Source organism: Chinchilla lanigera, unplaced genomic scaffold, assembly GCF_000276665.1.
Source record: "Chinchilla lanigera isolate Chin_1 unplaced genomic scaffold, ChiLan1.0 scaffold00006, whole genome shotgun sequence".
In the NCBI taxonomy this organism is placed as follows: Eukaryota; Metazoa; Chordata; class Mammalia; order Rodentia; family Chinchillidae; genus Chinchilla; species Chinchilla lanigera.
In genome coordinates, this window is record NW_004955407.1 from 29,964,045 (window position 1) to 29,978,425 (window position 14,381).

At 33.9% G+C, this 14,381-nt stretch overlaps 1 long non-coding RNA gene across 1 annotated transcript in view; it reads left to right on the forward strand.

The window, feature by feature from the left end:
* LOC102004241 overlaps positions 1-14,381 on the forward strand; it is a 32,221-nt gene that overhangs the window by 186 nt on the left and 17,654 nt on the right. The window lies entirely within an intron of this gene.

A 14,381-nucleotide genomic window follows, 5' to 3' on the forward strand; every position in this document is an offset into this window, starting at 1 on the left:
TGACTGTGTGATCAAACCCTTGAAACTCTGAGACAAAATAAACCATTGTTCCTTTAAGTAGTATATGTTAGGTATATTGTCTCCATAATGTAAAGCGCACCAGCACATACGTGTTGATGACAAGATAAGGATTTAGTTTGTTATACTGCATGGTATGCATTGTAGTAGCATAGAGTATGCCTGCTGTATCAACTTATGATTTCTTGAAGGTGTGTCAAGGTCTCCTTCCAAATAAAAATTGTGTAAACAAATCATTAAAAGCTCTTTTTATCTTTGACATAGTCTGAACTTGCTTTCAGAAGCAGACTATTAGTTTCTTGCTATTTAAACTCTTGAAAACCAATGTTTAGTTATGATCAATGATGGCAGTATCTTTCAAATACTCCTTTGGCCATTTACAATTTTGTAAATAGATTTTTCAATATCAAGAAGTGACAATTTGCTAACCATTAATTATATTGTCTTGCTAAAGTATTTTTAAATCCCATATAGTTTCCACGTGATTTTCCTTTTATTATTCATACATGTGATGGAACTTACAAGAATGATATAACCACAAAAGTGTGTTCCCTTTTTACAAAAATGGGGGCAATAATTTAATCTGTTACTTTCCTTCATGGTTACTTTCCCATTTCCAAAGCATATAGCCTAAAGTATCTTAACTGATTTCAAATGTAGAGCAAATCAATATGTAGAATGATGCATGCCAAACAGCAAGGTTTGAATAAAAATCCCGAAAATTGCTAAAAGATCGCTTCACAAACCTGAGCATCCATGAATGCCAATAGTATTCATCAAATATAATCAAGTCTCCTTAATTGTGAGAATACTTTTAAAAACTTCTTTAGAGCTCTGCACTCTGGCTTTCTCAAAAGAACACAAAAGTGTTGAGAATATTTTTCTCAAATTGTACACTTATTTTTCTATGAGCACATAGAAAAGCCTAAGAACTTAATATGCAAAGTAGTAAACCTGTAAGGTTAGTGACTTTATTGTTAAACTGATGAAATTGTTGGAAATGTTAATTATCAGAAATATTAATGCTCTTGTAGTGGAAAATTGGAGGATTTGTTTGTTTGCTTCTTTTTTGTTTTTATTTAAAAGATAGGGCAGGATGGTTCTGTAGTGGTTCATCAATTTTGCAAGCATATTCAGTAAGAAATTTTTAAAACAAATAAACTCATATAGGCTGTCTTGGTTACTTTTCTCTCGTTGCTGAGACAAAATACCCAACGCCCAAAATGAAGGAAGGAAAAGTTTATTTAGCTTACAGTTTGTGGAGGTTTCAGTCCATACTTGGCTGGCTAAGAGGCAGAAGACAGCAAAGCAACAACAGCAAACGGGGAATGGCAGCCGAACAGCAAACAGCCAGAGCAAAAGGGAGGAATGGCAGCAAGCAGCTTCTTCCCCTGCCTTACATTGTAAACAGGCTACCCCCACCTAAGGGGTGTGTAGCTCTCACATAACATCCATGCCCTCCTCTTCCACAGGCTCAGGATGTATACAAAGTAAGCACCCTGGCTTCCTGCTGAGTCACTTAGCCAAACCTCTAGACTCCCCAAATTGACACAATGTATCAACCATAACATAGGCATAAAAAGACAGAGATGTTTTGCTAGGTAGTTTACTATTTCCTGTACATCAACCCAATCCCTGAAAAGATGTTTAATTGCCTGAATTGATGTGAAGCATTATAAAATAATACAATTTGAATGAAACATTATAATCATCTTCTTTTCTAGTATTTTAATTTTACAAACCTTGTAAGTTCAAGCATAAAATTGCAAAAAACAAATCATACTCAAAATCTCCAATTGTGGCTTTACCAATTGTTTCCTGTGGAAAAATCAAAAGACAAGTTGAAAATTTCTTCTAGAAATAAGGAAAGTATATTAAAGGATCTAAATATTTATTTTGTTATTTCTATGAATAAGCATTTGAAGAAAGCTTGAAGCAGGCTTTTAAGATGAATAAATTTGAGCAAGAGGTAGAAAGAAATGTGGAAGGAAGCACACATACTTAAAAGAATTTAAATCTCTATGGAAATAAACATTCAGACAAATATCTTGATTTGAATAGTCAATTTCAGCAGACAGTAAAAAATCATAAATCAGTTCTCTATATTCAATTATGAGATGCCTTGGGGTAATGCTTCTCTTTTGATGAGGTTGTTTGGTTGTACACATTTATCAGTAGATAAAAATTAAAACCACAAGCTCTCTAATAGACAAGTATAAATGAGCCTCAAAATGTCAGTTTAAACACAATCCATTCTAAACCAGTCACTGTTTTTTCTTTCCAAATCCTTCCCTTGTGGGAATACTTACAATTGTAGAGAGTCTATAGAACCCAAAACACGACCTTATGCTAAATCCTGTTTCTAGTCTGTTATTATTCATATTATTTAAAGAAAATAGTGTTAAACACAGACTACAGACCACTATTATGCATTGACTTGTATTTTATTCCAAAGAAAAAAGATATCGAGTCTTAATACCGCAGTTCTGTGAATTTGACCTTATTTAGAAACAGCCTGCACAGATTTTATGAAGTTGGAGGAAGTTTTTAATGAAGGTCTTAATGTAACTATTGTTTGTGATTTCTGCCCTTATAAAAAAGAGAAGTCAGGTATGGAGGAAAAGGGCACACAGAGGGAAGAGGATAAAGAAGCACCCCAGGGAAGCAGTTTACAGTGATGACCCTGGAGACTGGGAGGTAGCCCAGCTGCCCACCAAGAAGGGCCTGAGATTGTCTGTAAGCCACCCAAAGTTAGTAAAACACAAGGGAGGATTTCTTCAGACATACCAGAGTGACAGTGGCACCTGAAGATACTTTTATCTTGGACTTCTAGCCTCTGGAACTATGAGATAAGAAATTTCTCTTCTTATAAGGCACTCAGTTATTTGGTACATTACTTGGCTCTAGGAAGATAATACAATCACCTACTGTGTGTTCTCCACCATGATCTATATATTTTGTGTTTAAGTGAGTGTATCTAAAGGAGGGTAGAATTGTTTTAAAACAGTTATTGAAACTGTGATAAAATAAATTTTATCACCACGTTTACATGACTTAAAAAAAATCTATCAGTGAAGTTGATACTTATTTTATACAACATAAATTAAAGAGGGAATCAAATCACCATCTCTGGCTCCAAATTCTGTGTTTTTCCCACCGTTTTATTTCTTACAGTTGTATGAGGACTTAAAACATTTCTCTGTATTTTAATTTCTTTTGGGGGAAGTATTATGAGAAATAATTAAGTATATATTAAATGAGTATATAAATTAATACATCTATATGCATGTCAAAATATCTGACACAAAGTAGTCAGAAACTTTAATTATTTTCCCTTTTGTCACTGATTAGTTCTGTTTATCCAGCAGATATTTACTGACCTCATGTCATACACTGGGCACAATTCCAGGTCGTTCATTCTAAGTTCAGGGTTGTTTAACCTCAAAACTCAGGCATAATGCATCCCTTTGGGTTTTGGTTTTTTCATTGTTGTTGTTCCATCACCCTTCAACTAACTGTGTATAAATCTTCACAGGAAAAAGAACAATTGATAACTTTTATCTTCTGCACCTTTCATTACGGCTTACGAAGAGAAAAACCAGACATCTATTTTTCAAATGAACAGAAACAGCAGGACAGTCTCTTTCAAATCAGTGTTCCACCTCTGCTATGGGTTAGATCTAGAATGTCCCCTGGGAATCTCATGTGTTCAGAGGTGGGAATTTATAAGGTAATAGGATCGGGGGCATTATGATCATCAATGGATTCATCTATGTTTTATTTTATGGAAAAAGGATAAAACAAAATTTCATAGCAAAATATTAGGATAACAATAGTTCATACGTTGTATATTGTTATTTTTAAAGTAGTTATACAGAGTACATGATATGGGCATAAAAATTTCTCCAATCAATATTAGCAAAAATCTTCCTTTTCACTGAACTAAGATATACTAATAGTATAACTTACTCGCATTTTTTTCTCTTTTCTCTTCCATCCTTTCCTCTTTTGCCCCATCCTAGTTCCTTTTTCCTTTTGAAGATTTTTTTTCCATTTCACAATATCTTTGTGCATTTTAGATCATATTTACTTTTTCAGTTTCTCATACCGGGGAGGCAATATGATGTTTACACATGTGAGCCTGTTTTATTTCACGTACAAGTGTCGTCTCAATTTTCATCCATTTACTTATAAAAGCTTTAAGTTTATCTTTCTTTATAGCTGAATTGCACTACATTGTGTAAAAATATTACAATGTTTTATATCCATTCCTTGGTTGATGGCCATTGGGTTGTTTCAAGATCTAGCTATTACAAATTGTGCCACTATAAGCATGAGTGCAAATATATTGCTGTGATATGATGTTTCTAATTCTTCTGGGAAGATTCTCAGAAGGGGAATAGCTGGGTCGAATGGGACCTCTAATCTTAGTTTTTTGAGGAATCTCCAGACTGATTTCCACAATGGCTGCACCAGTCTCTACTGCCACCAATGCTGGAAAAGGATAGCTTTTTCCCCACAGCCCCTCTAGTATTTGTTATTGGTTGATTTCTTGATGAAAGCCATTCTTTCTGGAGTGAGATAGAATGTATTTATTTGCCATTTGTATTTCTTCATTTGAAAAATGCATTTTCATGAAAGATGCCCATTTTTGGATTGGGTCTTTCAATTTGGGGGATCTGATTTTTTTTTCAATCCTTTATATGTTCTAGTAGATTTTGTCTATGGGATAACAAGTCTAAACTGATTGTGCCATTCAGAGGTGAAGACTGTTTGCAAAAGCCAGTGTAATGGAGGAATGTCCACATAGGCTGTATCCCTCTCTCTAGCTCCTCCCTTCTCTATATGATTCCTGACTACCATGATGTGAGCTGTTTTCCTCCACCAGGCCCCTCCAACATACGCTCCCTGCCTTGGAGCTAGCAATGAACTTAATCCTTTAAAAACCATAAAACAAACTAAACCTCTCCTTTAAATTCTGAGCTTTGGGGCTGGGGATTTAGCTCGGTGGCACAGCGCTTGCTTGGAAAGCACAAGGACGTGAGTTCAATTCCTGGTACCAGAAGAAAAACAAAAAAACAAAAAAAATAATAAATTCTGAGCTTTGGATATTGTGTCCCATTAACATAAAGTGACTAAGGCAGCCGCCATGGTGAATAGTTTATTTTGTTTTGCTAGCCACAGAAAATTGAGTTATTATATATTTTCTAATTGACTTTGCCAGGAAATGTTAGTAGTAACTGTGATAAAATATTTTTCTACATAAATCACTTTTGCTAAAAGGTACTGGGGTTGTAAATATTTTTAAGAAAGGAGGATTTTCTTTGGTACTAGCAATTGAATTCAGGGTCTTCATATTATGTTTTCTTTGGCCCCTGAGAATGTTGGTATTACTGGAATATGCCACCACACCTACTTCAATAATTTAAAATATAAAGTTAACAAATTTCAAAGTAAATATACTTTGAATGATTATAGATCACAAAATCTCTTAAAGATCATTTCTAAAAGAGTATTTTCTAAAACACAATAACCAATCTTTATGAATATTATTGTATGTTAGTATAAAATAACCTAGAAGAAATGAAATTTGCCCCTGGGAGGGAATAAGTTGATTGAAAATTGGCTAAAGGATTGCCATAGGTGACCTGACCTGTGAAATCCCTCATTGCTTCAATGGGATAATGCTGCTTAGATCTTGAAGAAAATAACAGTAGGCTGGCATCGGTATCATACAGTCCTCAAGCACCAATTTTGTTTTCCTTTTCAACACAATGCAGAGCGTCCACAGCCTCCATAGCAGGATGAGAAGCTGCAGCCATACCGGAAGCCTCAGAACCAGAGCCCATGTTGAGCATGTCATGCCCCGGGCTCCCAAAGCCTCCTCAAGTACAGGCTCACACTGAGCCGTACCCAAGACCCATAGTGGTTGTAGTACTGACTTACAGGGTCAGGACTTGGTGAGTCAGTTCAGTGATGAAAGTGTGTTCTCAAAGTGTGGGTACCATCATCTGTCCAAGCACAGAAAAGAGAATAGCAACAAAATAAAATGCTCTTGCATAATTTTCATTCCATAGCTTCAGCAGCATAAAAGGCAAGATCATTAACTTCTTTGGGTTTTATTTAGGATCACTTGCTAAGTTTCCAATAAACTGTATCTATATTGACTATGATTATGGTGTCTTCAAAGACCCAAATAAGATGACTGCCACTTATAAAATTATCCAGGCAGACAGAATAGTATCTCATTGTTATTAAAAATAATAGATTCATGGTTTATTGATTGGATTTTAAAATGATGGGATATAGTTGATTTTCCAGTAAGACTAAAACAAGAAGAAAAAAACCTGGCTGTACTTTTTAATGTCACATTTTTATTTTTCTCTAAGAGGAGTATGAATTGTAAGTTTTGTCTTACTGAAAGTGAGAAAATTGCCTTAAAAATTGGTAATCCTTGTGTTTCTATCCTCTTTTTAATAAATCATGGGATTTTCTCACAATAGGCTTAATCTAATTGTATCTTCCCAATGAACTGACAATGAATTTAGCACTGAATTTCTACATGTAATTTATCAGACTGGCTAAGGTTATATCAGAATTCAGCATAATTTCTCTTGTTCATACATGATCCTGGGTTTTCAAAAATTTCAGGAGAGAAAAAATGATGAAAAATTCTCCCAACATAAGACTTTTGTTTTGATTTCTTAGCAAAATGTAACTGCCTGCTACTTATCTTGAACATACTGGATATAGCTAAGTCAAAAATATCTACACCAATGAAAAGATTCAGTGTCACTAAATACAGGTAGCTCTCCTCTGCTAGTTGTCTACCCATGGGACATCAGTGCTAAGATTCATTTTATAAATGCATCAAGAAGGATCTGAATAATCTAATGGATGGTAATCATTCCTACTAGAAGAAGAGATAGCACAAAACCACAATTTTGTTACTGATGGATAAAAAAAAGTCACTTTTAGATTCAAACCATAACACCTGACTTTAAAATATGCTTCATTTGTTTAATAGATGTAGTGGATATGCCTTGCACCTCAAATAGTAGAGGTGACAGTATTACACAATTCAATCTGTGTAAGCCATCTGTAAGCAAGCCCTCAAGCAAACTTGACCTTTTAAGCCATTAATGAGGAGTGTCCTGAAGACGTATCAATTACAGTACCCTCCTACAGATATATGCCATGATTATTTTTCAAATAAAATAAAATTTAAAACTAATAAGAATGAAAACATAAGTAGCAGGCAGAAGACCTGTTAGTTTCCAGAAGATCATAAAGTCACTATACTACAGGGAAAAGACCAATGTAACAGGGATTTTTCCAAAACAGAGTTGGAATAATAGAACGTTTCAAGGACTGTTAAAAATTTATCTAGGGGTATATACCCCAGGAAACTAAATTCAAACATGTACTTCAGATGTTCTTAGTTCCAGCAGTCCTCAGGGTTACATTTGAGAAATAATACCTTTTCAAAACAAGACTTTGACATTACACAAGAGAAAATAGGAAGCCAGTAAGTTAATATCACTTGTCAAGGAAATAGCTTTTCTTACATGTTTAATATTTTAAAATTGACCTAATTACTCATAAACACATTATAAGTTTGAAAATTCAATGTTGGCTACTTGGAAGTTCTTGTAATATTCTTTGTATATTGCAAATTTTTCTAAGTATTGTTTTATATGAACTCAACATTTCATTTAAAATTTATTTTCCATAGATTTACTGTCATTTTCTAAGAAAACTCGGAGGAATACAAACACGTTTATTGGACTAGAGCTTGCATTTAGTGATTACTTAAAATAAAGGGGCTGGGAATTTAGCTCAGTGGCACAGCTCCTACCTGGCAAGTGCAAGGTCATGAGTTCGATTCCTGGTACCAGAAGAAAAACAGAAAAACAAACAAAAATTTAAAAAAATTTAAAAATAAAATACAGTCATACATGAACAGTGCATGGAATCATAGTATGAGGAAACAAAACAATGAAAAAAAGAAATAAAAATAATGGTATTTTTGTCCATTTGTTCTTCCATGTCCTTAGCACTTAGAACAGAATCTGGCATATGAAGGCATGCATAAATTAATTTCATTTGGATTAAATTTTTTGTTTAATCAAAATACCAATTAAGAAAAGACAACATCCTGAGTGAAAGCCTTTATGTTCCTTTGATAGACCCTGAAATGATTTGAGAGAACCATGTTTGTTGGGTCAGTTAAACTTTATTAAACACAATTTTAAGTAGGTCAGACATGCTCACAGAAATGTTAGTAATTTAATAAAACATGATACCCCAGTTCAGTGGAAGGACTCCAGGTTTCTCTGGAGGAATTGATGACTGGTTTCTTCTGGAGCATGAAGGCAACAAATGATTGATAGCTGTCTGCATCCAGAAAGAAAATCGTCGGACTGAAGCACATGGGCAAGAACATGGAGGTAGAAGCAATCTCAGCATCAGCAAGCTCTTTTAGTAGAATCTGGAGAATCCGTATCCTCCAAAGTACGATGGGTGGCAGCAGCCATAACAGAAATTTCAAAAGCCAGAGCCAAATCCATAACCTCCATAGCCACTGCCCCAGCCCAGCCTGCGAAGCTGCCACGTCCACAGCCATAGCCATAGCCCAGGCCACCAAAGCCCCCATAGCCGTAGCCCAGGCCTCTGTAGTAACTGCCGTAGTAGCTCAGGGTGTCACGGGTGGTGAGCTGCTTGCACACTGAAGATGATTTTCATCTGCTTGTGTGACTCTAGCTTCTCTGGGTGCTTTTTCACCCTCTGTTGTAGGTGTGGTTAACAACAAGTGACCTCATTGCTGTACCACAGAATAATTTAAAGTCTATAAGTTCACTCAAATTGTTCTTTTCTTAAAAAAGGTCTATTCTTTTACTAAAAGGACTATTTATAATAATTATTTTTTAATGGATTTTCATTCCTAAGAACAAAATGTTTCCAAGATCAAAAATGATTACAGCCCTTTCAAAGGCCATGCTGCTATTCTAATCAAAATGATCTATTCTGGTTGATAGTTTCTTATAGCCCTGTAATTGTGTAACCTCAGACTGCTTTTGTTTGTAATTTGCATTCCATTTCTTTAGCTAGTGATTATTCCCAGAGTGCAAGGTCATTTCTCCATGGTGGTCAGGTTACAATCACAAATTCATTAGTAATTTACAGATATTCAAATAGAGAGGAAGCCTCAGATTTTTACCCCTTTGAATTTTTCTTATCATTTGGTGTTGCAGCCCATTCTCATCCATTCTTTTGTAGACCCCACTTCTCTTAATTTCTAAAGCAAACATTTGCCAATTCCTTCTAGTCTTCTTTCCCCAACAGACTCTCTAACAATTATAAAGACCCACAAAAAGGAAATATCAAAAGCACACAAATTCTATACTTCCAATATAACTATAAAATGGTGGGCACCAAAATCTTCAAATAGAAAAAGAACCAGACAAATGAAATATCAATTTCTAGTGAAGAGATTCCTTCAGTTTTTCTCCTTAACCTTTGTGAAAAAGAAAGCAATGTCAAGGTAAGAAAAACATTCCCAGAAAAAAAGTCAGGGAAACAGCGTTAAGACAGTGAACAAAGTTACCTCAAAAAAGACAATTTGCTTTAAGAAAAATCTCCACAAGAAGTACCATTTGAGAAAATGACTTGGTAGATCAGAGTAGACTACAAGGGTATATTTCAGAGATGCAGGAAGAAAGTAGCAGTCAGTTTCAGGGAGACAATGATTCTGGGAAGAATAACATTATAAAAAAAAGAGTATGCTCTTCCCAAACTCTGCAGTAAAGAAATCAAAAAGGTCATGGAAAATATAGGGCTTTAGGAGGTATAAGAAAGATACTGAGACAAACTACTAATTCTCCAGCCCAAGTCAAGCCAGAGCAGTTAAGCAATACTTGTAAAGAAATAACAAGGTATGACTAAAATGGATAGATCACGCTAACCTCCCAACAGGCAACTCTACACTCAAATTTAGCAATGTAACAAATGTTCACTCATGCAAAGTACTACAAAAAGATTAAGATTATTTTGTTGTTTAAAAATATCATTATTTATCTGATAAGCTATGGAGAGATAGACAGCAAAAAGTAGAAAATTTAGGAACACACTATATTCAGTCTTATATTAGGAAACAAAATTTGAAAATAGTTTAAAAAAGAAACTCCATGAATGAGAAATACAAGGTGAAAAAACAGAAATACATCAGGAGGAAAAAGATATTGAAAATTTTAGGAAAGAAAAAAGGATAAAATATTAACTCCCTGAAGAATAAGTTTTAAGAACCAAAATGGGAATGGATTCAAATAAAACAATGAAAAGTGACATTGCTTAAAACAAGAGCAATAATAAAGGGAATAATGCAGGGTTTCAAACCAACTGATAGAGATTAACAGTAGTTGTTATATTATCTATTGTTATCCTCAACGAAGTTGCTCAGATTACCAGATGTAAGAATAGAATATTGATCAAATCATTAAAGGGAATAAGAAAATAATAATTTAAAAGAACATTAGAGACAATACAAGTGTCATGAGGCAGGATTGTAGGAATTTGCCCATGGATGTTATACTGCAAATTGTTGTTATCATTTGTAAAGTCTCTGCTTTGTGTTGTTTGAATTTTGCTGTTGTTCATTTTCTGTACTATTGTCTTTATAATAAAAAGAGAATGAATATGTATCCAAGAAAGAAATTTTTTAAAAGTCAAACATAAAAATGGGTGAAATAAAGTTTATCAAAAATTTTGTATCTAACCATTCAAATATGTAGGTTTATGTCAGAAAACCAGTTTCAACTACTGTAAAAATCTAGAAAATTTTGACTTTATGAGCTCATCTCTGTCAACAAACTGAAGACTCAACACAAGTAAGTGAGGAGACTTTGGCAAAGGACTGTATTGAGAATTTATTCTACTTAATTTTTTATCTCAGATAATCTAATGATAAGGAGAAAGTGAAAGTGTAAGGTATGCACATTATATGATATGAAAAATAAGCAACCCTGTTTAAATTGAAGGAAAAGAGGAAGAAAGGTAGAAAATAGTGTATGATAGCTAAATAGGAGATAATATACCATGTCAGTCATCAAAAATTGTCTGGATATCAGATAGGAAATATCAGATAGGAAAATTTCAATAAGGAAGCAAGGAAATAGGGCATTTTTAATATATCTCTATATAACATATAAAATCTATATCATATATAAGATATATGTCATATATGCTACATATGTGATATATGTTTTATAAAAGACATATATGTCATATATGATATATGTATATATTCTTATCATGTATATGATATATTAATATCATGTATATATAAAACATATACATTTATATATATTTCACAGGGTGACCAGTAAAATAACTATGAAAAACCTTTCAAAATATAAAAGTGTAGGTAAAGAAAACATAATATATAAAGAAATATATAGGAAAAACTTATACACTATATATTGAGAAAAATACACAATTTATACAGGAAAAAGACCTAGAAAATCTCACATGTTTATTGCATAAAAGCTTTTTTCCAAAATGACACCAAAATTACAAAATTATTATAAATTGAGCTCACAAAGAAGCACTCTTACACTATGTTAAAGAAAGTCATTTAGGGCCAGGGATATAGCTCAGTGGCATAAGCACCCACCTAGCAAGTGCAAGGTCCTGAGTTCAATTCCCAGTACAAAAAAAAAAAAAAAAAAAGAAAGAAAATCATTCCAAATCATTGAAAACTGAGAGATTAAGAAAGTGCAAAAACACAAATTAAAAAGTAAATGAGGTGTCACTGTACTCATGTGACAGTGACCAAAATACTCAAATCTGGGGAAACCAGGTGCTAGTAAAGATGCAAAGCAACAGATGCTCTCATACACTGCTGGTGGGAATGGGGAGTAGTACAGTCACCCCACAAGTTGGATTCTTCTCAAGCTATCCACTTTTACTTTATGGCCCACCAGTGTGCAGCTTGATGTTTATTCAACTAATACAAAAACTGACAACTCCAAAACTTGCATGTGTGTCCTGGAGGTAGCTCAGAGGTTTAGCACTGATCTAACATGAGTGAGGTAGTGTGTTTGACTCCTATGCACCATTAAAAAAACCCCATATATTAATATTTACAACTGCTTTATTCAGAGTCTCATTAACTGGAAGCAATGTCCTTGATCAAGCGAAGGGATAAAAGAGCTGTACAACGTAGTACATTATACAATGCATTCAGTAATAAAAATAATTAACTATCAAGATGAAAAGACAAAAATAAATATTAAAATTCACTTCACTAAGTGAAAGAAATCATCTGGAAAACAATGTATTACATAATTCCAATTACATGACATACTGGAAAAAGGAAAAATACCAGAATTGATGAAGTTAATATCTGTATTATAATATAGGGATATAGGTTAAAATATTGTTTTACATACTTTTTATTTTTGAAGGACAAAAGTAAGTACATGTATTATGTGGTGCATAATTATGTACCTATTAAATGTTATTTAAAACCATATACAATGTGGAATGATCAAATCAGAGAAATTGTCAGTAATATCTTTTCTTTGTGTTGGAAATATTCAAATTCCTCTCTTCTGGCTTAAAATATTCAATCAATTGTCAACTTTAGTTATCCAGCTAACCTATAAAACACTAGTCTATTCTTCCTATCTCTCACCTCTCATCTCTCCCTACTCATACTTTTCCTAAGATTTGATGCCTACATTCTATTTTCTACTCATTTTAAGATAAACTTTTATCTTTGACATGTAAGTGAGAACACATGATATTAGTATTTATTTTCCTGCCTATTTTACTTAGCATAATGTCCTCCTGTGCCATCCATATTACTGCAAAAGGTAGAATTTCATTCTTCTTATAGGCTGAATAATGGGTGAATTATTCTAATATGTCTTTGAGAAGAAACAGAGAAAAAATGTAAAGAAACACCAATACAGCAAAAAGCTATGAACTAGATTAGTTTCAAAGATTAATCTGTCACAAATTCAAATACATCATCCCTATGTGACATAAAACATTTCAGAACACTGAAAATGAATAAAGCCTACAAATACTTTTTTGTGAAATTAATATAGCATTTATCTAAACTCAGTAAATATGGCACAAAAAAGGAAAATTTCAGGCTAATATTACATCTGAATATGTGAAAAATACTAAACAAAAGATTAGCAAATAGAGTCCAGTACCATGATAATAAAATAATACATGAGAAAATTGGATTTATTTGAAGAATATAAGTTGTATCAAAGTTAGTGTTGTGGTTAGAGTATCAGTTTGATAGGTTTTCAGATTCACCTGGAAGATTGGTGGAGCACATTCCTCCAACATGTATCTGAGTGAGTCATGGCATCATATACCTTGTCTGGTCACTGCCTCCTACCCTGCTAATATTCTTCCCCTGTTTCCTGGGAACCATGAACTATGGATCTGTGCTCTGCCATACCCTTTAATCATGCTGTTTCTTTTCTGGAGCCTGTTTGCCAAGGACTGAATGCTTTGAGACTGTTATGGTTTGTGTCTGTGTGTCCCCCCAAAGCCTCATGCAGCCATGGGGCAGGCTTTTAAAGTTTGATTAGGGGTGTGAGAGCTGCACCCGCCCTGGGGTTCATAGTTTGCATATATAAGGGAGAGGAAAAGGGTGCTTGAGGAGATTCCTCCCTCATTCCTCCCTGGTGTATGGCTGTGGCTTTTGCTGTGTTCTGCCACCATGAGCTGTAGCTCTCTGCCATGTGCCACTCTGCCTTGTAATCTGCCAAGTCTGGACTGAAACCTCCACAAACTGTAAGCAAAATAAACTTCTCCTTCCTTAATTTTGGGTGTCAGGTATTTTGTCCCAGCAACCAGAGGAAAGTAACCAAGACAGAGACTATCAGACGTTTTAAATTTTTCTTTTATACTGTGGATAATGAATATCATGTGTTAGAGATAGGAAACATGACAAATACAATTAGAATATTCATTCTGATAGCATTATGTTGATACGATGAAGGAGAAAAAGTTGTATTACTGTTTCCATAATTGTTGAAGACCTTGACACATTTCAATACATTCCTGACAAATGCACTTAGGAAAATACAAATCAATGAATGTTTTAACATAATAAAATTATCTTAAACTCAACATATTACTTAACTGTAAAACTATAAAAATATTTCTGCAAAAATCAGAGAAGGGCAAAAAATACTCTCATTGTATGTACTGTCAAATTTTATTCTGGAAATACAAGTAGTAAGCCAGTTGGAAAAGAGATATCAGTGGAGCTGTGAGTATCGGGAAAAGAACAAAAACAAATGAAGCTATCTTTATATGCTGGCAATATATCTAGA